Consider the following 24,538-nt stretch of genomic DNA (forward strand, 5'->3'; position numbering starts at 1 on the left):
AATGGTACTAGAGTTCCATCCTGTATCACCAAGAGGAACCAAACATAAAGACAACGGCTCTGGTGCTAGCGGGGGGCCCTGGGCAGACACTGAGATGTCACCATTTGCAAGCTGCGTGGATGAATCGGAAAGTGGTATTATCTCAAGATCTGCAGCAATGGTAGCAGATAGCCGGTGCTTAACCTGTTCGATCGCCTTATTTAAAGCACCCACTGCCTGTTTAATGTAACCGTTCAAAGATGAAGAATTCAAGCCTGACTTGGCTGGAATGGTTACTTTCTGCTTCACCTTAGTGGAGGAAAAAGAGGCATTAATATGGTAACAAGAAAAGACAAAAAAGCCTTGAAAACCCCCACAAGTTATAATGGTGCTGCAGGTGGCAAAAGTTCAATTAGCTTCATAAATAGTTTCCCCTACAATTTGTGGGCACTGATAAAGATAGGGGGACAACAAGAATGCTGCCAATACAAGGAGCAGGGACCGCAAATCAAAGAGTGGGGGGCCCAGCCCAGTCTCTTCCTTGCAATGATACTGACCTCCAGGAGCAGAGACCAAGAACCAAAGACTAGGGGGGCTCAGCCCAGCCTCTTCTTTGCAATGACTGACAAAGAAGACCCTGCTCTTCGCCCGATTTTCACCCAGGCCAATGCATTGGTGTGTCCTGTGCTGCAGGAATGCCAGCAGTGCTTTGTAGTGTGAGTCAGTTGTGAGCCCCGCCTCCTCCTCTGGGTACTCATCAGGCCAGGGAAGTTCTGAGACATGCAGTACCCAGGAATGCAGTGTCTTCATATCCCTCACTGAAGGAGTGCCAGCAGCCAGAAGTGCTTTGTAGTGAGAGTCATTTGAGGCCCTGCTTCCTCTTTGGTGTTCTCAGCAGGCAAGAGAAGTTCTGGGATACGTAGTCCCGTGAATGCAGTGTCCTTGTATCCCACGCAGTTGGAATGCCAGAAGCGCTTTGTAAGTGCAGGTCAGTTGCCCACCATCCGGGAGTCTCTGCGGGCAAGAGAAGATTTGGGACACGTAGTCCCTGTGAATGCAGTGTTCTAGTGGGTAACCTCTTTGTGCTAGGGATGAAGAGGTAGACAGGAGCAGACTATGCAGCTAATAGTGTCAGTATAGCTTGATATCATGGGAACGGCCTTTGTCTTGTGTGCCTGTAAGTTTGGACCATCACAGTGACCCATTAACAATTGCTTGTAGTTTGTTTCTGTTAATGCCTCCACTCCTGACATAGCCGACATGTAATGGTCCCTAGTACAAGGAAGGAAATAATCAGTGTTCACTAGACCCCTCAGGCCTCTGGGCCCTGTTGCCACTGCACTTTCTGCACCAATGGTAGCCACACTACTTGTCCCCCACTCCTCTCTACCTAAAGGATGAATCAAAGGAGTGAACAGGGTCATTTTTAGGCATTCTTTGAATTCATTTTAGATTGGTCCACACAGACGGGGTGCACACTATTCCATTTGTATTTTACTACATTCAGGCCCATGGCCGCGCTATGTTTACACAGGATATTTGTAGTCTCTTCCTGAAATGATGGGCTGACTTCAATTCAATACATGAATATTACAAGTGGACGTGCCTCTCTTCACTGCAATTTAGCCCATGTGGTTCATTACTGTCGAAGGATAAAATGTACTTGGATTTTGTAAATATGTAAAAAAGAGTAAAAATGGAAAAGTGAGTTGCTGGGGGGAGCTCTTATTTCTACTAAATGAAGAAAAGAAATGTTAAGCATAAAATTCAAAGTAATGTGGCCGATAAGTCATGAATTATAAAAAACAAGGGAGAGCCGCAAAGGAACAGTTTTACATAGTAGAAGGACACATCAGAAGCCTTCTTGACAACCATGTGAATGACCAGGTAAATGTGACGCTGCAGACTACCTCGACGTCCCTTATTGTATTCATTGTATTCACTGTTTATTTGTATTTTGCCTATTTCCTGTTTGCTCCTGTTTTTTTCTCCTGTATTTGTGCCGCTCTCTGTGTCCCTTTGCCCCCCAGTGCCTCGGCTCCCAGATCCGTCTCCCCTTTCCCGCCGCTGCGTCCCTATGGCACCACCCCCTCGCGTGCCCATTTGCCCCCGCCTCCCAGCTGCTCCTCCCTCCCACCTCCCCTTCTTAATGGCGGTCGCTGTGCGCTGAGGTGAGTGACCCCTGACCTGTTTTGGCCAGGTGAGCACTCCCCACGCGCACAGCACCACCCAGCCGTGCCCATGTCTCCCCACCCCGCCCTCGCTGCTGCCAAGTGATCAAGGCCCTCCTGGACCTGATCATCCCTGGCGTCTAGTGGTAAGCGTTAGTGTTGTAGTGCCTTTTTAATATTGTATTCATTGTATTCACTGTTTATTTGAATTTTTCCTACTTCCTGTTTGCGCCTGTTTTTTCTCATGTATTTGTGCTGCTCTCTGTGCCCCCTCACCCCCCAGCGCCTCGGCTCCTTGAACCGTCTCCCCTTTCCCGCCGCTGCATCCCTGCAGCCCGCCCCACTCGTGCCCCCATTCGCCCCCACTTCCCGCCTCCCAGCTGCTCCTCCCTCCCACCTCCCCTTCGTAATGGCGGTCGCTGCGCGCTGAGGTGCGTGACCTCTGACCTGTTTTGGCCAAGTGAACACTCCCTGCACGCACAGCACCACCTAGCCGTGCCCGTGTCTCCCCACACTGCCCTTGCTGCTGCCAAGTGATTGAGGCCCTCCTGGACCTGAACATCCCTAGCGTCTAGTGGTAAGCGTTATTGTTGTTGTGCCTGGTTAATATTGTATTGATTGTATTCACTGTTTATTTGAATTTTGCCTATTTCCTGTTTGCACCAGTTTTTTTCTCCTGTATTTGTGCCGCTCTCTGTGCCCCCTCTCCCCCAGCGTCTCGGCTCCCCGAGCCATCTCCCCTTTCCTGCCGCTGCGTCCCTGTGGCCCACCTCCCTCGCGCCCCATTCGCCCCCACCTCCTACCTCCCAGCTGCTCCTCCCTCCCCCCTCCCCTTCTTAATGTCGGTCACTGCGCGCTGAGGTGAGTGACCCCTGACCTGTTTTGGCCAGGTGAGCACTCCACGCGTGCACAGCACCACCTAGCTGTGCCTGTGTCTCCCCACCCCGCCCTCGCTGCTGCCAAGTGGTCGAGGCCCTCCTGGACCCTATCATCCCTGGCGTCTAGTGGTAAGCGTTAGTGTTGCAGTGCCTGTTTAATATTGTGTTCATTGTATTCACTGTTTATTTGTATTTTGCCTATTTCCTGTTTGCGGCTGTTTTTTTTCTCCTGTATTTATGCCGCTCTCTGTGCCCCCTCGCCCCCCCAGCGCCTCAGCTCCCCGAGCCATCTCCCCTTTCCCGCCGCTGCGTCCCTGCGGCCCTGCCCCCTTGTGCCCCCATTCGCCCCCGCCTCCCGCCTCCCAGCTGCTCCTCCCTCCCACCTCCCCTTCTTAATGGCGGTCGCTGTGCGACCGTGCCGCTGGAGCACCAGAGCCAAGCCCATCTGCGCCCGCCCACGCCTGGAGCACGCCCAGTGCCAGGACCCCTGGCCCACGCGATCCCCACATCGCCAGACTCCGCTCAGACGCCAGCGCCCTCCTCGTCTCAACACCGGCCGGAACACCACCTGCTTCCAGGCCACCCTGAAGCGCAGCCACGGACCCTTCTCCTGCCACACCTGCAGCTTCACCTGCAATAGAGCCACTAACCTTCCAAGGCCCGGAACCAATCACATCCACTGCATACTCCTCAACACCAGCTCCACACGCAAGCACGCCATAGAACTCTGGGACCTGCTCGACATCGCCGCCCTGGACATAGCCTTCCGGACCAAAACCTGGTGGAACGACTCTTGAGCGCCTGACATCGCCATAGCCATCCCGGAGAGGAATGCTCATCTACAGACCCCCCAGACCCCAGGCACCGTTCAGGGACTCCATCGCCGACCTCGCCTGCACCCACGTACTCACCTCCACGGACTACATCCTCCTCAGGGACCTAAACTTCCACCTTGAGAACAACAACAACGCCAACTCCACCACTCTGATCGCCAACCTCGCCAACCTCTGCCTCAGACATCTCGTAACCGCACCCACCCACGCCGCCGGCCACACGCTTGACCCCATCTTCTCCACAAGCACCCACGTCACCTTCAACCACACCACCGAACTCCACTGGACCGACCACCACTGCATCCACTTCACCTTCAAGAAACAAACCAAGCACCATCGCACCCAACAACCGCCCCGTCGCTGCTGGAGCAAAGTCGCCGAAGATCAGCTGACCAGCACCCTTGCCCAGAACCCACCAACCGACCCCACCCACCCATACAACGCCACTCACAACCTCAGATAGTGTATCAACGACTGCACCAACCTCTTCGCACCACTCAAGAAGCCCAACAACCAAGCCAGCAAGAAAGCAACCTGGTTCACCGACAAGCTCCAAAACTCCAAGCGCACCTGCCGGAAACTAAAGAAGATATGGCTCCACGAACGCACACCTGACAACCACACAACTCACAAGGACGCCACCCGCAGGCATCACCAATTCATCAGACAAGCCAAGAGATCCTCTTTCAAAGACCGCCTGGATAACAATGCACACGACAGCAAAGAGCTCTTCAGCATCGTGAAGGAACTCTCCAACCCCAGCGCCAACATCAACGACATCCCACCCTCTCAAGAACTGTGCGACTCACTGGCCACTTTCTTCCACCAGAAGATCACCGACATCCACGACAGCTTCAACACCACGTCCACCCAGACCCCACCTCCGGGAACACCACCCGTACCAACCGCCTGATCTCATGGACCAACGTCAATGACGACGAAACACGCAAGATCATGAACTCCATCCACTCAGGATCACCATCAGACCCATGCCCGTACCACGTATACAACAAAGCCGATGCAACCATCGCACCCCATCTACAGAAGGTAATCAACATCTCCTTCGAAACAGCGACTTTCCCGGAAAGCTGGAAGCATGACAAAATCAACGCCCTCCTCAAGAAGCCCAAGGCTGACCCCAAGGACCTCAAGAACTTCCGGCCCATCTCCCTACTCCCGTTCCCGGCGAAGGTCATCGAGACAATCGTCAACACGCAACTTTCCCGCTACCTCGAAGCCAACGACATCGTGGACCCTTCCCAGTCCGGATTCAGACGAAACCACAGCATCGAGACGCCCTCCTCGCCGCCACAGATGACATCAGACACTGGCGAAACATCTGCCCTCATCCTTCTGGACCTGTCAGCCGCCTTCAACACAGTCTGCCACCGCACTCTGAAAACACGCCTCCATGAAGCCGGTATCCAAGAAAAGGCCCTTGACTGGACCACATCCTTCCTCTCCGGCAGAACCCAGAGAGTCCGCCTCCCCCCCTACCGATCCGAAGCCACCGACATCATCTGCGGCATACCCCAGGGCTCTTCCCTGACCTCACCCTGACGCTGTTCAATATCTACATGGCCCCCTTGCACGACTGGCCCGTCAACACAACCTCAACATCATCTCCTACGCCGATGACACCCAACTCATCCTCTCCCTAACCACGGACCCGCACACTGCCAAAACCAATGTCCACGAGGGAATGAAGGCCGTCGCTGACTGGATGAGAACCAGCCATCTGAAACTGAACTCGGACAAGATGGAGGTCTTCATCCTCGGGCCCACCCCCTCCGTCTGGGACGACTCAAGGTGGCCAACCTCACTGGGAACCCCACCGACACCAACCAACCACACACGCAACCTTGGATTCGTCGTCGACTCCTCCCTTTCCATGTGAAAACAGGTCAACGCTAACTTCTCCTCCTGCTACAACACCCTCTGCATGCTACGCAGGATCTACAAGTGGATCCCGACAGAAACAAGAACAGTGACACAGGCCTTCGCTAGCAGCAGGCTAAACTACAGCAACGCATTCTACACAGGCATCCCAGCCAAGCACCTGCAACGCCTACAACACATCCAAAACGCCTCCGCCTGACTAATCCTCAATGTGTCCCTCCCCACCCACATCACCCCCCACCTGAGAGACCTTCACTGGCTTCCCGTCGACAAGAGGATCACCTTCAAGCTCCTCACCCATGCACACAAAGCACTCCACAAGGCCGGACCAGCCTACCTGAACAACAGACTCAGCTTCTACAACCCCACCCGACAGCTCAGCTCCGCAAACCTCGCCCTCGTTCCCCGCATCAAACGTAAGACCTCTGGTGGCAGATCCTTTTCCTACCTCGCCGCCAAGACCTGGAACACCCTCCCGACCAGCCTACATCAAACCCAAGACCTGCTCACCTTCAGAAGACGCCTCAAGACCTGGCTCTTCGAGCAATAGCAGCACCCCCCCCTCAGCGCCTTGAGACCCTCGTGGGTAAGTAGAGTGCTTTATAAATACAATGATTGATTGATTGATATGCATTTGCTCTGATGATATTTAAATATATCTGATTTACTAAATGATTATTGATTACTTAAGCATGAAAATAATATGTAGACCTCAGATGAAAATGCAATGTTTTAGTTCAACTGAAAAGTACTAGGCAATCACATTTGCACATATTAGGCTTGAAAAGAAGATGCTGCGGTGTGCAAACTTGACTTAGGTGAGGAATGTGAAATGTTAAACTTTCAATGAAGCTAACATGCTGAGAATGTGAGAATAGTTAATTTTAATCTTCTCATAAGCACATTTTATAAACAACATAATATTGTATTAAAATATATTAGCATACTTTTGCTGAATGTTAGATAGAACAAAATAGACTCTTAGAATCAATAGGTAGCTTGTGATTTAATTAAATGATGTAAAAGTCTAACCCTGAACTGCAGTTTTCTTTAAGTAGAAGACAATTTGAAACTACTTTGAAGAATATCTTTTTTTATTAAAAATTGTTGACTTTGAGCTATTTGTTTGTACCATGAGATGACAGCAAAATGTTCCTGTTCCCATGAAGATATCGTTTGCTGATTGGCTGAGGTGAAGAGGACAATGATAAATGTTTTTTACACTGTTTTTATTGAACATTTTTCAAATTAACAAGGACAGCAGCATCGGTAAAGGACAATGATATATGTTGCAAAAGTTTAGGTATGGCATTTTATATTACTGTATGTTACTAGAGTAGAATCAGTCACTTTTTCCCATACTTATCTAGCCAGATACTCTTTGTCTTCGTGCATATTCTCTCTCTGCCTGAATCTTTGCTGCTCTGAGACTCTACTGAGTTTTACGAACTTTTCAAGTTCTGCTTGATGGATACTTGACGTTTGATTCCGAGGTTTTTATGCTTTAACTGCTGCACTTAGAGCTCTTTGTGAGTTCTAGCTGACACCTTTACTCGCGTAGCCCAATCCCATTCTGAGATTTAGACTAGGGACTTTCTTTTATGGAACACGCGTTCCTTGTGGATTTGCTCTGATTATATTTGATTATATTTGCTTTACCTATTGATTAATGATTACTTATATATATATATATTATATATATATATATATATATTCAATAAAAAAATAAACTACTAAAGATGTATAACTAAAACTTTTGAATTCACACTAAATGTCTACATTGACTGAAAAACTAATGATTGAAATTGTGATGACTATTTGATTGATGTACAGCTCCTGATTAATCTCAACTATGACAAAGGTCTGTCGGCCCAGTAGCGCAGGGGTCTCTACGCTGATGAGATGCTAAGCCTTACCTCATAAACCAATGATTAACTGATATCCCCACACTCCAGCACTATTCTCTTCCAATAGAGTCATCATGAGCTAGGAAGAAGAATTTATTAAAAAATAAAATGTACAACAATGCCAATACTCACCACCTGAGTTCTGTCATACACACAAATTATGGCGTTCTCTGTGGGAGTTAGCTGGGCAGTAGTGGTGTCTTTATGGGTACCAGAAATCCTAAGGGACATAGACTGGGGGCAACATGATAGCAGGCAAGATGGTGGGCTGAATCTGTAAGCAGAATGTAAAAAACTTTCAGCATAATGATTCATTGCCGCATTTTGATTTGGTATTTTTCACAAAATTTAGTATTATTAACATTATTTCTGAACCTGAGGTGCAAAGAGCATGCATTAGGAAAAAGGCAAATTTGAAAGCAAATTGTTTAAAATTAAATACATATGCAACCTGCGTAATTAAAACTATATAAACAATGTTTAAATAATGGTTTTTGCCTGCTGTTGGAAGAGTACATTGGCACCGAAAACCGAAATGTAAAAACTCAGCTTTCCTTCTCGGCTGGCATATTTTGTTTGCACTACATGTTGGCAGTAGAAATGTGACTGAGGCACAATACAATAAGCCTTGACCATGTTACTAGGTCTTCGACTGCTTCTGGACTCTAGGGTTTACAATGCCAGGCACTACAATATGGAATGTTCTAAAGATCCATTAAAAAATGAATTCACTCTAAGTTGATACGGCCGGAAGTGCAGAAAAGCTCTTGCAAAGTCAATGGTCCAGTTTACATTCTGAGTATTTAACAAAACACTAAAAAGTCTGCTGACGTAAAAAAGCTAAACATTATTGCTTTCTATATACAATGCATCTACGTGAGAAACAGAATTAAATGTGTGATGACTCAGTGTACTTTCAAGATGTAAAATAGCCTCTTGTGCAATACTGTGCAAGCACTACCTAGAAGGCTGAATGATGCATCAAACAGCCAATAGTATGAGGTGCACAGTAATGCTCTTCCGGGCGTAGTCAAGGCCCTCTCTATATAAATATTGATTAATTGGTTTACAGTAATTTATCATGTACCCTTACTGAACATTGTTGTAATTGAATATATGTAATACATTGATATTTGTTGCTAAAGTTATTTAAAAAAAAAAAACAAAAAAAAACTTTTCTAGAATTCATCTTTTGGTATGCCTTGTTATTAATATGTTTAATTCAGTGTCAGTTGGATTGTTATACCAACTCAATTTTGAATCCCTATAAGTGACTCCTTCAGGAGTCCTTTGTTTTGTGAGTAAGTTTACACCGAGTCTCCTGGGGGAATACTGGGTGGCCCTAGTGTTTTTGAACATGGATGTGACAGAGGGCACAATAAGTTACTAAGCTAATGTTTTAACCTTAAGAATGCATGCAAATTTATACATGATTGCTCAAATACTCTGTTCGGGCGAGAGGGAACATAACTAGGTTTGGTGTAAATGCTTTAAATGTGTATCTGCTGCCTTGTCTGTATTTTCCAAAACTCACAGGTTCCAACCACTCATCTGCCAGGTTGGAAAGAACCACACAGTATGGCACACATGATCCGGGATTGACGAGTCAGAGAAATAACCCCCGCACTTAGCCCACTCCAATTAATGTAATTCCCCATAAACATTTAAAACAAATTCACAACAAACAAGTGTGTTTTCAATCTCTTGTGGGAATACTGGGCCGCAGTTTTATTACAAGCATAGACTCTTGCGACAATCTTTGACCCCATTACTCATTAGGTTCAGCCATCAATCACAATGACAAGGCCATAAATTATCATCATGTCAGAAATCATTTTGAGTGCCACACATTGCTTTCGTTATGATTGCAAATTGTAATTTGGAGACAGGTCATAAATCACAGTTGATATGCCATACATAAATAATTTCTCCAGGATCATAACTTTGCTGCATGACATCGTCTCTGTTATAAATCAATCAAGTCCTTGTTGTTTGCTTGTCATAATTCTGACACCTATTGTTGTTGAGGTCGTCCTTCATGCTGCTTTTTGGGGTCATCCATTTTTTGCTGGTTCTTTTCTGATCGTGAGGGGGATAGCCTCTTAGTGCTGTTAGGCTCAACTCGCTACCTTGTCAGTCATTTTGTGCCCTGCCAACCGGCGGGTCTGGGCCGCGAGTGCCGTGTTCCGCTTACTCCCCCATCGGCCTCCTTACCCTGCTGTAAGGCATCCCAAGGTAAGTAGCCTTTCTCCGGCGCACCGCCCACCGGTGTGCCTCCTTTACCAACCAATGTGCCCCTTTTACCTCCACCGCCATCCGCTTGTCCTCTCAGCCCTGCGACAATGCTGTTATTCTGGTGTGGGTGGGTGGGTTTCGCGATCCCGCGTGCTGTCCCTTGTGGCCCACGAAGTGATTTCTGCTGGGCAGCAGTATCCTTTTTGTCTGCCCTCCAAAATGAGGGCGGGCGGTGTCTCCCCAATCCCATAGGGGGTTTGTACTTTTCTTTGTTCCTCAACGGAGAGGGGCTCCTCCCTCTCCCTTGAGGGGGAATACCCAATGTCCTTTGTCGGTTTTGCCGCTGGGGCGGCTTTGAAATATAATTTACGGGTCCCCGGCAGCGGTTAATGCGCCGGCCCCTGATGCCCCCTGCGGGGGCGGTCCTTTGCCACATCGGGCAGTCATTCTTACTTTGACATGGTCATCTGGGATCACTCCGGAGGGCACCTGAGCCTGCATTACCTAACCATTGTACCTCCTCAGATGTGCTCCATTCATTCACATACTCAATCTTTCCTTCAGTCATTCACTCATGCTTCCAAATACTCGTCAGTGCTCTCTATACATGCCTGCATTGCCTTTCCTCTCCCTCGGAAATCCTTAACCAGCTCACTCTCTAAGTCACTCAGTCACTCATTCCCTCACTCACTGCTTGCAGTCAATGATCCTGTAATCCTAACTGAGAGGTGCACTGTTTGGATCCCTGCATCCATCTGCATCGCCCAAAGAGGTCCCAAGGTGAGCCCAAGCTCATATCAGACTAAGGGGCTAATTTATATATTGGCAGACAAAGTCATTACCATCACCATAGTGGAGTACTTTACACCCACCATTGTGAGGGTACTCCGCCACCCTATTTAGGGATGTCGGCTGCCCCTGTGTACATCTCTTGCATTTCCAGAAATCGCCATTATAGCAGTTCATAGCAGTTTCCGAAAATGTATTGTAAGTTTGACAGACAACTTCAGCTCAAAGCAGTATTTTCTTTGTGAAAAAAACAATGCTCCCCCCTCATGTTAGGAGTTCCCTCCCATGGTGCCCTTTGCTAACAGGTTTTTCCTGGCGGTGACAGGCACTGGAAAGCATCTGAATGTCTGTCCATCAAAATCAGGTGGGCGGACACATAGCAAACCCTCCAACATCCCTTACTCCATCTGGCCGTTGGAGAGGCTTGGCCACAGCAGAGATAGAGTAGCCTCCAATGTCTTCAACTCTAAATCGGATGGGAGGACCATAGTTTTGGCAGTAATGTAACTCTATCGCCATTGCCATGGAGTTCTCTCTCCACTAACATATAAATCATTAAACCCTGACACATCTGCTGTCCTAGTGGTTCAAGTACCTAAGAAAATATAGGGCAGTGCACCTATCCGCAATAGCTCCTGCCACCTCCCTCTTTAGCTTGTGAGGCTGCATGTAAATATAAAGATCTGGGAGTGGCAGGTAGCTGTGCATGGCAAGCGCAGAGACACTGCTTAAAAAGGTTTGAGGTGTCAGCTTCTTGCCTCTGAGATTCCCGAGGACCTAGTATTCCAGGAGAAGCTACCCTAATAGGTAATCCCCTGGCAGGCTGTCATTGCTGCAGCAGACAGATAAACAGACACACACAATTACAAGTGCACACCATGGCAAACACTGACTTTCATATGATATCCTGGTGACCCAGACGTAATGCGCAATCCGAATTTTGGGGCATCTTTGTGTCCCCTTTAGTTTGCATTATTTTATTCACGTACACAGAGCTGCATGATCAACTTCTGCCAAAAGGCCTTGTGAAGGATTATAGGCTACAGGGCACGTGTGGTTCCCCATCTAGGGTATTCAGATTCTGCCCCCTTCATGTTCTAGCAACAAATTCCAAATTAATTAGATAGTTTTTGTATGCCTTAACAAAACGATGCACAAACACACAGGCTGAGGGTTACAGTCACCCCAGCCACGCTTACTTTTGTTCTGAGGTTCTGAAATGCCCTGACGCGCATGTGCAGACAGCCCATCTCACCATGACTCCAACCAAATTTGCGGCCGATGATCGCCCAGCTCTGAGGGCTGATCAGTAGCCCAGTAAAACCATAGCCTCTTAGGCCTCCCCCTGACGTCCTTGCAGTGAAGTTAGCCCCGGGCGCTTCAGTCTCGCGCTCTGCAGCCCCAGGGGTTCGTGCCAAACACCCCTCCCTTTCACAACTCGTCATATGGTGGGGTAAGACCACTACTCCTAGGGTGACCACCCGTCCGTAAATTTCACGGACTGTCCGTAATTTCGCCCTGCAGTCCGTGATGAAACCTTTAACGGACGGCATTTGTCCGTAATTTCAGCCTTTCACCTAAAGGACAAGGGATGGCAGGGTGAAATTAGGGGCAGATGAGTTTCCCCAGCAGGTTTCAAAGGCAGGGAGTCTCCTGTGCTCTGAGGGAGGGAGGGGCAGACAGATAAGAATCAGACCTTCTTGCCAGGGGGTCTCCTTCCCTAAAGACATGCAAATGTGCACAACTGGTAAATCTGCAAATACAAAAGGGCTTGAAAACCTGCATTGACTTTACTAAAAGGAGTCACTTGAAGTTTTCTGATGGCAAAGACATTACTTTTAGAGAGGTGTTGTAATGGTGTTCCAAGGTGAGCTGTGGAGTGTGTGGTTTTAATGGAGTGTTATATATTTTTTTTGTATTAGGTATAAACTGTATATTATTCAAATCTGTATTCCAGAAGCACTTTTCTTTTTATTTAACCAAAATGTATTTGCGCTTTTTGTAGCAGCCTTTATTATGACGTAATTGTATTTTTCACAGTTCTTTCAGGTACTTCGGTACCTCATAGTACTAACAAACATTGGCAAAGCAATAGGTCTCATCTACAAAAGAGTTATTGGCTTTGTTAATGTGTTTTAGCCATTAGCCATGTTATACACCAGAGTAGCTGCTGTTCAGCATGGCTTAAAGTTAGTGGCATAGTGGTGTGGAGTAGAGTAGCATAGGAGCAGTGGCGTAAAGCCCAGTGGTGCAAAGTACAGTGCAGCGGGGTACAGTGCAGTTGTTTAGAGTGTGTTAGCGTAGAGTGCAGTGGTTTAGAGTGCAGTGGCATGGAGTGGCGTGGGACAGAGTAGAGTGGCATAGAGTGCAGTGGAGTAGAGTTGCATACATTAGAGTGGCAGGGAGAGCACTAGCGTAGAGTGGTGCAGTGGCATAGATTGCAGAGTAGACACGTTGCAGGGAGTGCAGTGGCGTAGTGTAGAGTGGTGCAGAGTAGAGCAAAGTGCTGTAGAGTGGAGTGATGCAGAGTAGAGTGGCATAGAGTGCAGTGGCATAGAATGCAGTAGTACATAGTACATTGGTGTATAGTACGGTGGTGGAGAGTGCAACACTGCAGAGTAGAGTGTCAGTGCAGTGATGTAGAGTGGAGTAGAGTGGCACAGAGAGCAGTGGCGTAGAGTACAGTGGTACAGAGTAGAGGGCAGTGGCGTACAGTGCAGTTGTTTAGAGTGCATTGGCGCAGAGTGCAGTGGCATAGAGTGGCATGGGTTAGAGTTACATAGAGTGCAGTGGAGTAGAGTGGCATACAATAGAGTAGCAGAGTGCAGTAATGCAGAGTGGTGCAGTGTCAGAGTGCAGAGTAGACTTGTGGCACAGAGTGCAGTGGTGTAGAGTGGTGTGGAGTGGAGTATTGTAGAGTGGTGTAGAGTGCAGAGTTGCAAAGTAGAGTGTCAGTGTAGTGGTGTAGAGTGGTACAGATAACAGTGGCATAGAGTACAGTGGTGCAGAGTAAAGGGCAGTGGCATACCGTGGAGTTGTTTAGAGTGCACTGGTGTAGAGTGCAGTTGCATATAGTGGCATTGGGCAGAGTAGAGTGGCATAGAATGCAGTGGAATAGAGTATATTGGTGCAGAATGCAGTAGTACAGAGCAGAGTGGTGTAGAATATAGTGGCGGCCAGTGCAGTGTTGCAGAGTGTCAGCGTGCAGTGGTGTAGAGTGCATTGAACTAGAGTGCAGTGGTCAGAGTGGTATAGAGTACAGTGGCGTAGAATAGATTGTTTCAGAGTAGAGTGCAGTTGCATAGAGTGGAGAGTGCAGTGGAATAGAATGCAGTGGCACAGAGTGCAGTGGCATAAAGTAGATTATTTCACAGTAGAGTGAGGTGGCTTAGAGTGGAGAGGTGCAGGTTATAGTGGAGTTGCATAAAGTGGCATAGAGTGTGATGGTGTAAATTAGTGTAGAGTGCCGTGGCATAGAGTGCAGGGGTGCAGAGTAGATTAGAGTGATGTACAGTGTATTGATGTAGAGTGCAGGGGCATAGAGTTGAGTGTTACAGAGTAAACTGCATTAGCATAGAGTGTATTAGCTTAGAGTGCAGTGGCGTACAGTGTAGTGTTGCAGAGTGGCAGAGAGTGGAGTTGTGCGGATTAGATTGGTGTTGCCTAGACTGGAGTGGTATGGCGTGCAGACGAGCAGAGCGCAGTGGTGTAGAGAGGCATAAAGTGCAGTGGCATAGAGTAGAGTAGTACATAGTAAAGTAGAGAGGCATAGTGTGAAGTAGCATAGAGTGCAGTGGCATAATGTGGAGTGGTTCCGAATGGAGAAGGGTGCAGTGGCATGGAGTGGAGTAGAGTGATACAGACTAGGGTGCAGTGGCGTGTAGTGGTGCAGAGCAGAGTGGAGTGCAGTATGGATGATATGCTAACACACTACCATTACAGACAACATATTTTTGATTGAAATGACCATTACATTTGCACAGATATACAGTTTTTCGAATCAAACTATACTGTGCACAGATTATGATGTGTGGAAATTGCATCACCTAATGCAATGATTTGTTTTAATCATGTAAAGGTATTTGTTTCCAGCACAGTTCAGAATTAACAAAAATGTGCTTGATTTGTACTTCTAATTCTGATATATTCTGAAGTTTATTTAAATGTTGTCATGTGATAGAAAAAACTCTTTCCTAACCCCAGTATCCAGCAAGATTGTCGCATAAATCCTCTCACTTTGAAGTCAGAGAAAGGAAAGTAAACACTAAGTTCCCACCGAAGACAGAGTCTGACATTTGACTTTGTTCTTTGAATGCACAGCAAATATGATAAGAAAAGAACAAGATTTACAGGCCTGTTTACATAAGGCACTCGGCAGGATACTGTAAATAAGGTTTTGGCAAGGGAAGGGCCGAATTCAAGCTGCATAGCCTAAAACAAATAAAGCCAGCAAATTGAAAGCAACAAATTGTGAGTTACAAACCGCAAGGTCAATGGCAAGCAACAGGCAGAATGCATTCACAAGGAAGCACCATGAATTTACTTAAAGTGGCAGCTGTGGGGTACTTTGTGGGGAAAGTCCAGTATTTTAGTCCATATCTTGCAGAGGTTTGTCTACATCAATCACCCAGGTAGTATTACGAGAAGACCTGGAGTGGTTTCCATGTTGCAGGAAAGGTCTGTACACCCATTCTATCAGTTTGCCACCATTTCCTATGGTACAGAGCTTCTGGTACACCTCTTGTAGGGTTAGTGCTAGGTGGCAGACATGAAATAGGGCATTTAATGATTATTTAAGGTGGTTGTAAGTAAGGAGTTTACCGGCGTGAACATGGTAGTCTGCCACAAGGGTTTGGAAATTTAGTAGCTCACTGTTCAGAAACAAAGCCCCCAATTTTAAGACATCTGCAATAGGCCACTGATGGAGTTGCTCCGAGCACAGCCATCCTGTGTGAGTGGGAAGGCTTAGCAAAGGTAGTGCAGGAGCATAGGGTTTCTTCGTGTCAGTTTACAGGTTCTGGCAAGCCAAGAGAAAGCTGTGCATGATAACCCCGGATGGTGATCCGTAGAATGGTCAGTAGGAAACAATGAGCAGTGCATTAAGCCTTCCTTAAAAGTCTTTACTGGTAAACCCCATCTCATGCAGGGAGGTGAGCAGAAAGCCAGTGAGCCACCCATTGGACCTGTGCAACTGAATAATAGCATCCTAAGTCCAGAAGACCTAATCCACCCGCAGTTAGCTTTAGAGTGGAAAGAGCTCCCGATGGCGCCGCAGTGACCAAATCAGACGTGTGGCCTATCTGAAGAAGGAATGAAGGACGAGCAGAGGAAGGTTTGCAAAATAATACTATCATTGGGGTAGCACACCATCTTCACTAGTGCCACGTGGCCTTTACACAAAGCAGAAGAGAAGACCAAAAAGCAAACTGGGCTTGGAGGGACCGTTCGCTCTGCCGAGATTTTCATCCTGGAAATCAGTGTAAGAATGGTAGATATTAATCACTAGGTATCAAAAGGTAACTGGTTTCCAGTTCAATCTGAGACCTAATTGTATATGAAGGCGAAAACAGTGCCATATGTTAAAGAAACACTAATTACATTTTAAAATTTCTAAATTTTGTTTGTGCAATTTACATCCCAAATATTTTGAAGATTCTGGGGGTCATTACGACCCTGGCGGCGGATGCACCCCAACAGGCTGGCGGTGCATCCAGGCCAATTCTGACCGCGGCGGTAAAGCTGCGGTCAGAAAAGGGAAACCGGCGGTTTCCCGCCGGTTTTCCCCTGGCCTGAGGAATCCTCCATGGCGGCGCTGCAGGCAGCGCCGCCATGGGGATTCCGACCCCCTTACCGCCAGCCTGGTTCTGGCGGTTTTGACCGCCAGAACCTGGTTGGCGGTAACGGGTGTCATGGGGCCCCTGGGGGCCCCTGCAGTGCCCATGCCAATGCCGGCATCCTCGTGGAAGGGGGTTTCCCGCTGGGCTGGCGGGCGGCCTTCTGGCGGTCGCCCGCCAGCCCAGCGGGAAACTCAGAATTACTGCGGCGGTCTTTTGACCGCGCAGCGGTATTCTGACGGCGGTACTTTGGCGGGCGGCCTCCGCCGCCCGCCAAAGTCAGAATGAGGCCCTCTATGTGTACTTGACCCATTTGGGATAACCCAGATCTCTAGTTTGGCTTTTGCTCAATTTCAAAACCATATAAAGACATGGACAAAGCAGGCAATTGCCTTGCACAACCTTGCAAGGGGTCTGGCCCCTGCTCACCCTTCAAAAGCACTAACAGCGGACCATTGCACCAGAAGAGTTTGCCAAGGTTGATGGGTGTTGCTTGTTCAACCACTTGACAGGGCCCCTTCTGTTTCGCTCCTGTGTGCAGAGACAACTCCCCAGGTGGCCAATACCTTCAAATAGTCTTGGTGGACCCATCTTGTCTGATTTTAGGAATTGTCCCACCTTGTTCTTCTCTTCTTTATTTATCCAGTTCTTAGCAACAACCCTTTGAATTACTTGCCATGGATCTCCCATTTGATCTCAGTTTCATCCTCCTCTTTGATTATCTTTGATTGGTAGTCCGGGCTCCCATTTCTGAGATAAATGTAGAGTTCCATTAATACACTCTAGTGCAGTGAAACTACAGACAAGTTATAGGTACATCACATCCTGACATTAGGTGTGAGACTGTCGCCCACACCATCTGCCCTGCCTCTTTAAAAAAAAATTAGGTTGAAAGTCCATGGGCGGTTGGGGTAAGCCAGATGTTTTTGTTCAATTTGTTTAAACTAGCATAAGGTTAATTACCTTAATGTGTCCCAAACTGTTTGCCAGGGGTTTTAAAATGTTCAGAAACATAATCACATTTTTGCTGTTACTTTCTCTTCAGGAAAGATCGGGTAGATTTGGGCAGGGGTGATGGCCTTGCCACTGAAGGGCATTAATTTACTACTGAACAAGGACGTAATGTGACACCTGAATATAGCATACCAGGAGGCAATCACAAAAGGTCCACAGTGAATAAATAGTGCTATGTTAAAAAAAGAGTAAATAAATGCAGTGACAACATAGTGAGGCATGGCCTCTCTTTCGTGTGTCTGTAAAACTGACGTTTGTTCTTGAATTTTTGTCCTGAATTTTGACCCTTTGTCCTGAATTCTTGTCCTGAATTTTGACCCTTTGTCCTGAATTTTTAACAGTCCTGTCCAGAATTTGCCTCAATGCCAGGTGGTCACCCTAACTACTCCTCGTGACTCTGTGATGCTTGGAAAACGAGTGAGGACAGTATGCAAGTGAGAAGCTGAGCGATCGAAAAGTGCGTGCACTCCCAGCACGAGTTCTGAGATTACTCTGCCGATTCCAGCACTGTAATACAGATTCCCTCGTTGACCTGTACTTCCCAAGTGCCACGCTCCTTTATCTTGAGTGGAAAGAAACTGACTGGGCATGCTGCTTAGGTTCACCCAGTACCCCCAGGACCTCAGCTAAGATGCCGGGGAACAGCCAGTGATCAGATGCACAAACATGTGATTAACCTGGGCGCCGCGGTTTTAAGCATTTAACTTACTGACAACTGCCGCAGGATCTAGTGGTCAGTTATTCTAACTCGGTGTAGTGTTTCACTTGCTGATTGAAAGAAGCGTGTTGTGGATTGTGTGGTTGGATAATTTAATTTCTTTCTGTAGCGCTCCCTTTACTTTTCGCTGCAGTATTAATTGAAAAAACCGAAGCAAAGCAATTGAATCCCATGCAAAAGTGGGGCACTCAGTACCTCCCAGTAGTCAAATATGAAGACAAAATTGTTAAAGATTCATCCTGCAATGACTACTTATCTAGAAGTTTAACCCTGGCTGCTGTATATACGGTTATCAGTTTGTGTCTGTTATTCTGTTTATTGGCTGTCCGGAAGGGTGTGTAGTTACTAGGACTTTTCATAGGTTGCCAGAGACGGGCCAATTGTACACACTGCCAGAAATGCAGGCACGTCGAGTCACTTCTCGTATCATTCACAACAGATATACATATATAAATAACGCGCCACACAAAAAAATCAGGCAGGCACATCAAAGAAACATTGTAAACACACAGAAAATACTCACATGCGTCGGGCAAAAATTATATGTTAAACCAAAGCAATCCAGCAAAGTCTTCTCCATTCATGGAGGGTCGTGATTCTTGATTTAAAAATATTCCTAGTTTTCAGCTATTTGCCTCTTCTGCAATGCCTTGTGAAGCTTAGTGAATGTTGACCAGTGGCACAAGCAATACTGCACGAGTTGCCAAGAAAAAGCAAGTGCACTACAAATTCAGATTACTATTTGAACACTCTGGGAACTCTTGTGTGCTCCCTGGATACGCAGCCATGTGCCTGAACACATTATCTTCCCTTGTGTTCTCCACCTTTGAGTCCCCTTACTTAGCAATAGTATGTGAGCTTACAAAATGAGTGGAACTAACAGGGCCAGTATGTAAAACTGGTCTTGTAGCATAGACACTACCTGCTATTGAGTATGCTGCTTTATTTAAGTAAATGAGATTTTAGCGCAATAGTGTATTGCCACCTTCTGGACTAAGAGATCAGAGTTCTAATTAGGACTTCCCCACTTGTTCCAGAACCTTCCTTCCCAAGCCCTCCATAGACAGTCACGTTGGCTCACTGCGCTCCCTCCCTCTAGCATGGTTTCATTTTCACGCCCCATCACTTTTAGACGTCACCATCCGCCACTGCTACACAGACTTAGCAAAACATGTCAGCTGAGATTTCTAGATATATTAATAAAGTATGGGAATTCCTTTTATCATCAGTGATTTCTCCTTTAAATTAAGCATCTATTGAGAGTGGATCCATCCTCGTCTACAATTCTGGGTCAGCTTTGGCAGAAGGGTCTGGCTTAGAGGATGGGAATCCAGCACAAATACAAGGAATTCCTGCCACCAGAAAAACAAACGTATTCTCATGCTTTCATACACAGCAAGGAACCATTTGAGAGTGCACACATGCAAAAATACCCTGAGGCCATTTCTCTCCCTCTCTTTCTCTCTCTTGCTCTCTAACTCCCTCACACCAACACTCTACTGACCCTTTACTAACAGGCTTTGATTCTTTTCATACACACTAACCGCTCACTACTATCTCCCGTCCTCCCCTACTCCTTACTTGGAAGACCACAGGCCCTATTCTTGAGGCTAATACTTCCAACTTACTTCTTCAGCTCTTAATTTCATGACCAATCATCCAGACGACTAAAGTTGGATACCAGTACTGGGCTCCCGCTTCATGGGTCACTGTGGTAGAGCTTTTTGGGGATAGTCTTTCTAATAAGAAGGCTCACCTCAATGACTCCCCCTGATCCTCCTTTTTCTTTCTTTCTACTACTTTTTAAATGGCTTCACAAACATGAACATAACAATAGGGATGTGTGAAATTAGCTTTTTCATAATTATGGGAACATTTGGGGAAATTACGTGAAATTATGCATAATTACATAAAATGCAAATCCATCACTTAGCGCTATGTTTTATCGCAGAAAGCGTCCTCATATCAAGTTTTGATGGGAGGACACATTTGGCGCTAAAATCATAGTGTGAAAAAACAAAACTGCATGTGTTCTGGTGCTATATTTTTTCCATAAACAAGAGTGTAATTACTCAGTGTGACACAATGTTGTAATTTTCGGAATTTCATGTAACAAGCATAACACAAAACTCCTGGCTTGATTGCAATTACACAGGTGTAATTTAAATGTTGCCAGTCTAATACCATATCATTGTATTTCAATGTGCCTTTGACTGCATCTGTAAGTGAAAAGCATATTCTGGTGCCACTGTTCAAATGATTGTAAAAAGTAATATAAAATGAACTGAACACTTGTTTACACATTACAGGTTGCCCTTTTTGCGCCCTGGAGAAATTCCCGTTATGCCAGCATAATCCTACTACTTTAAGTTATTTTGTGTTACGCTTGTTACACAAAATTCCCGAAATTACACTACTATGCCATGTCATAATATTACTTGCCACTTGAGTGCATGGAACAATGCTAAGGACAAGAATGTGAGCTGCTGATATTTGCAGATTTTGTGGGTTTTGCACTATTTTGTTTTTAGTGCCTAATGAATACTTGTGTTCAAGGTGGACATGAGAACACATTTCATGCTAAAATATAGCTCCAAGTGACAGTTTTGCATTTTGCTTAATTTCACGTATTGTTTCCAAAATTGTGCATACTTATGCAAAATCAAATTGCTTGCATTTTTTACACCCTTAGCTCTGACCTACATGTTGTGGTAAAGTAAGCTGGTTTTAAAGTCACACTGATTCAGTCCTGAACTCTATGTCAATTAATTAGATGATTAAGGGAACCTCTTTCTAATGAAAGACTTACATCTCATTCACTCTCCCTGCTCCTTCATTTTCTTTCTGCCATTCAGCTCTTTGAAGTGGCTTTAGGGCTGTAGCTAGTGATTTACAAGCAACCTTAAACGCGAAAAAGGTCCAACCACTGGAAATCGCTCAGTGTAGCATACAATCCCATCCTTCTTTTACTCACCATGCCATGTCAGTTTGGACCTAGGCCTCAGCGGGGCTTTTTAAATTGGGTGTAGCTTGGTTCCAGTGGCACAGTGAGCATGAGGGCGATGTCTGGGTATACCCTAGGAAAAAAACGGTCTTGGGTTACTTGTGCCGAGCAGGGGGCCCCAAGCCAGGGCCCCCGAGAGGCGTTGGACCACAAAAAAAAACTCACCCGGACTTACCTGCGGATGGGTCCCCCATCCATGGGTGACCTCCTGGTGTGGATAGGGGTGGGTGTGGGTGTCCCTGGGGACAGGGAAGGGCACCTGGGGGCAATTTCCATGGTCTCTGACCATGGAATCTTCCTACAGGTCCCCTTACGCCTGCCCAGAACGAGGCGTTAAATAATGGTGCTAAGAAGGCTTAGCGCCATTATTTAAGGCCCTCCTCCTCCCGTGCATGATTTTTGCGCAGGAGGATAAATAAGGTTCCAGGGCCTTAGAGGCTTTTTTTGCCCGGGAACGCCTACCTTGCATCTCATTGACGCAAGGTAGGTTACCGCAGCCCAAAAATTTTGTTAACTCAAATATTTTGGCGTTAGACACATCTAAAATATAAATATGGAGTTAAGTTTGCGCCAGATTTGCGTCAATAAAAGTGATGCAAATCCGGCGCAAAGAAGAGTATAAATATGGGCCTTAAAGTCTTGCAGCTAAAAATGAGGTGACAGTGAAGAAGCGTGATACGGTGCACCCCTCCTTCCCTCACACTTTCTTACCTGCTATAGTGGCAAAACAAATAAGTATTCATGAGCTGTGTTTTCCATCTTGTTCATACTGGAGCAGAGCACTGAACAGCCAGGCCCGAAACTGGGTGCCTTCCAATGAGGAAACCAATCCAGTGCTCTGCACAGAGTTGCTGTATTTTGTGCAATTTTCATAGTACATCTAACTTAAAATATTTAACACAATCTGTATTGTAGCAGTGTTTAAGGTAGACAAGGCTACAAGGCACTATTACTGGGCTTATATGTATATCGCCAATTCTGTCAATCGTCAGGAGCCTTGTAAAATCCTGTTGGGTCGCCAAAACAAGACAGAATCATCCAAAACCCTCTTTTTTTATGCTTTATTTTATGAATGCCCTGAAACGGCACTCTCATACAAAGACATTTTAAGGCAATCGTAAAGTGTGCACTCACCCAGGGCCTCCACCTTCCCAGGGGCCCCCTGGGAAACTAAACATTCTAATTACCTAGGTTGCCTCAGTGTATTTCCATCAGGTGCGGCCCATCCTTTAGGGCGGAGGGGCCACACCCCCCCACCTTTTGCCCCTCATGAAGGGTGTCTGTCAGGCTGAACAAAGGTCAGCCTGACAGACACTCTTCATGTTCAGGTCAGGCAGCCAGGAGCAGACATGAGCAATTTGCACAGAATCCCGGCTGCCTGAGCTGAACTTTGCTGGGCTGAGGAGGTCACAGCTCCTATGGGCGTGACCACCTCGGCTCAGCAAAGGTGCCTCAAGGCTCTCCCCTGGGTGACGAGGAAAGCGTCACCCATTGACTTCACCCTGGGCGCTTCAGGTTTAAGCCCTGAAGTGCCAGAGACGAGCGTCAATCAGTGACACTTTGTCACAGAGTGGGGTGGGGTCAGCAGTCTCACTGACCCCATCCCACTCTGTGACGAGGCTGGGACTGCTTCCTTCCCTCATTGGCTGAGTGTTAATGGATGTGCGTGCATGCATGTGTGAAAGAATGAGTATGTGTGTGAGTGATGCTTTAAAATGAATGTTTGGTGCGTGCATGCATGTTTGAATGTTATGAGTGTTGGTAAAGGATGTGCGTGTGTGTGTGAATGAGTGAGTGTGTGTGAACTTTTAAAATGAATGTTTGGTGCGTGCGTGCATGATTGAATGTTATGAGTGTTGTTAATGGATGTGCGTGCGTGTGTGTGTGTGAAAGAATGAGTGTGTGTGTGTACTTCCCGCCCACCCCCCTCCCTCCTAAAGCTGCCGGCCGACACTGATTTCCATATGTCAGCTTCTCTCCTCTCTGCCTACCCCTATCCCTGCGTCTCTCTTTCTTTTCTCAGTGGCATCTTGAGGGTGCTTGAGGGCCTTGGAAAGACAGATATCAACTGTTATGTGTGAGCCCCAGATTTTAAAGGCTGTTTAGCATCATCTGAGCTTTAATTGGCAATAAATGTGCAGTAAGATTCTGAACTGTGGGCCCTAAAATATATCTGCCCACGACCCCATAAATCCCTAAAACATCACTGTTCCCATACAAATCCTATTTCAGGTAAAATAAAAGGCACCTGGTGTTGGTTGTTGTGGTATTGGTTGAGCTGCCAGTGTCTTGACGGCAGATTCTTCACAACATTCTGCCAAAAGCATTTGCTCTTTTCATTGTTCTGGATCTGGTAGAAAAACATTTTTTATTAACAGTATATAAATGCATCGGCCTGACCATGACAATGAGAGATTCATTTTAAAGAAATCTATATAGCATCTTTCGAGGCCCATTCCAAGGATGTAGTGCGTAGGCCAATTATCAGCAAACACTGTAACATGTTTTCTAAAACTGGGCTTCCACTTAACAAACCAGCACATTATGTACATTTGTGGAAGGTGATTAACATGCTTATTATTGAGAACTAAGAATCAGATGTATCATTTATCCAAATAGTGATTACCTAATTGCGATTATCTGCGAATCGCAGTTATGTGATCACAATTTGAATGTATGAAACTCCAAAGGTATCATTTAGCAATTCCCAATGGGTCGCAAATCGACCTACCTCATTAATATTCATGAGTTAGGTCACAATTTGCGACCGATTGTGAATGGCTATTTTCTCAGGGATGATTGCCTGCTGGGCTCAGCAAACTACCATGTCTGTGATTGCTTTTAAATAAAGCAATCTTTTTTTTTTTAAATGCAGCCCATTTTCGTTAAAGGAAAATGGAATGTGTTTAAAAAATAATAATAACAAGTTTTCATTACATTTTTAAAGAGTAGGCAGCGGTCCCTGGGACCACTGCCTGCTCTTAAAAAATGTTTTCACATGCATTCACAAAGGGGAAGGGGTCCCTTGGGGACCCCTTCCCGTTTGCAAATGGGTTACCACCTACTTGAAGTAGGTGGTAAAATGCAAATGTTTTGCGACCACATTTCGGTCACAAAAACATTCCTACATACCGCTGCGATTCGGTATTAGGAAGGGGTGCCCTTGACACGCCCCTTCCTAATACCAAATCGGTATGTAGTTGCAATTTCACTTTGCGATTCGATACTGAATCACAAATTGGAACTCATACATACCAAAATGCATTTTGTGATGGCT

General features: G+C 46.4%; 1 protein-coding gene across 1 annotated transcript in view; it reads right to left on the reverse strand.

Annotated features, from left to right (window-relative positions):
- Nucleotides 1–24,538, reverse strand: part of LOC138282357 (potassium voltage-gated channel subfamily G member 2-like) — a 913,601-nt gene that overhangs the window by 637,287 nt on the left and 251,776 nt on the right. The window contains exon 2 of the mRNA XM_069219780.1: nucleotides 7,800–7,941. The gene's annotated coding sequence lies outside the window, so the exon portion shown is untranslated. The remainder of the gene's footprint in view (nucleotides 1–7,799; nucleotides 7,942–24,538) is intronic.

The sequence above is a fragment of the Pleurodeles waltl genome, chromosome 2_2 (assembly GCF_031143425.1).
Source record: "Pleurodeles waltl isolate 20211129_DDA chromosome 2_2, aPleWal1.hap1.20221129, whole genome shotgun sequence".
Classification (NCBI taxonomy): domain Eukaryota; kingdom Metazoa; phylum Chordata; class Amphibia; order Caudata; family Salamandridae; genus Pleurodeles; species Pleurodeles waltl.